Source organism: Schistocerca piceifrons, chromosome 4, assembly GCF_021461385.2.
Source record: "Schistocerca piceifrons isolate TAMUIC-IGC-003096 chromosome 4, iqSchPice1.1, whole genome shotgun sequence".
In the NCBI taxonomy this organism is placed as follows: Eukaryota; Metazoa; Arthropoda; class Insecta; order Orthoptera; family Acrididae; genus Schistocerca; species Schistocerca piceifrons.
The window spans coordinates 271,991,554-271,993,307 of NC_060141.1; positions in this window are offsets into that span (position 1 = coordinate 271,991,554).

The following is a 1,754-nucleotide window of genomic DNA, read 5'->3' on the forward strand; positions in this document are numbered from 1 at the left end:
TCTCATACAAATCAGTAGGCTTGCACCACTTCCACCCTTTTTGTTAGGAGAAGGCGAAAGACCATCTCAAAAAGGTAACAAAAAAGGATAGCAAAATGAATACTGAATAAATTCTCAATGGCAAAGATCGCTAAAACATTTATTCTTGCAGATGACTGGATTCAGGAATTCTCTGTTGCCATTTTTTCGTCTACGTTTACATTATTTCATAATCTCCTCCATCAGTACAGTAAGTTGTGAGAGCACTTGCAATAAGCGAAATACTATGTGTGTACATAGCTATCAAAAACTAACATACTGACTTCTAGAGTAGCTCATGATACCAATGTGGACATAAATTGTATAGCAGCACTTACTATACTGAGGAAGATTATATAATGGTTAAACATAGATCTGAAGATTGCAACACAGAATTACCAAAACCAGTCATCTGAAGGAATGAATGATTTTAGCGATCTTGGCAGCTGAGAATTTATTCAGTGTTCATAATGCTACAAATCACCCCACTCTGACGATGTCAGAAGTATAATTTTACTATCAATTTCACTTTTTCTTTATCAGTCATGATTCTCTGACAGTTTCCATGATGATAATGTGTTTGCTATACAGAGTCAGAGTTATGTTTCCATAATAAATATATGCTTCTTATTACGAATTATTAGAGTAACCTTTCTTCCTTTCACAAAATTTTTATCACCTACTAAGTAACATAACACAAAGGCTAGCAACGAGCCAAGGGCTCTGATTTACCGCTGACATTTTAGGTACTGAAGTGTTATTTTTGTAAAAGTCAAATTGTAAAATGAATTTCGATCTTTGGCATTGAACAATGGAGCAACAGTCATTGTTGATGATGGCACACATTCGTCTTACTACATCTCATATGCATCTAAAAAGAATGCAGTTATTTCAGAATGTAATAGGCGCCGGAAGTTTTGAACTGTAGTAATTTTACGTCACTATCCCTTTTTTGGTGCCTGCATCTGACAGAGGCGAGATTAGTGTATTCACAGTTCAGATGTAATGGCAAGATGGTATGTAATTTGTGCTTGAACCAAGTAATGGCAAGTCACTTTTAAATGATCAACAGATAATCTCAGGGAAGAATGAACTCAGAGACTGAAAGCGAGTTGCATTTGGCACATTGCATCTCTTTCCAACGATCTGCTGAGTTCACAGTTTAGTTTATCTGAAATAACTACTACAAAATCATAATTCATGTACAACTTCATAATTGTGGAGAAAACTTTTAATTATAAATAATAACTAGGATGTAAGCCATTTGTAACATAATTAATTATAAAACAAATCTGTATCTGCTTCAGAGACACTCAAAATATGTCTGCTCATTTCGATAGAGACAAAACAACTGATGAGATTCAGTTTGCTATGAGGAGTCTCACTCCTTGCATTTTGTACAACATATGAAAGTATAACCCTTCCAATTCGTTTCAGCCACAGGCTGATTGCTCTCATATTGTTCATCTGAATTTTGAGTTTGTACACGTTTCATTACGTTTCTCATAGATACTTGAAGTATTTCTTTAATAAAAGAGCATACATTCGCACAAGAGAAATACTTGGAAATAAGTTATCCATAAAAGAGATGACGTTCTTTAAGTAATGTTTCAGTGCCCCCTCGAAGGCTTCAAGCTATTGTGCATACAAATTGCTTTCAAGGCTTTGACAGAACTTTAGAAAATGTTCATTGATTTGAATCCAGTTAAAAAAATGTCTTTTGATTGCAATATTTG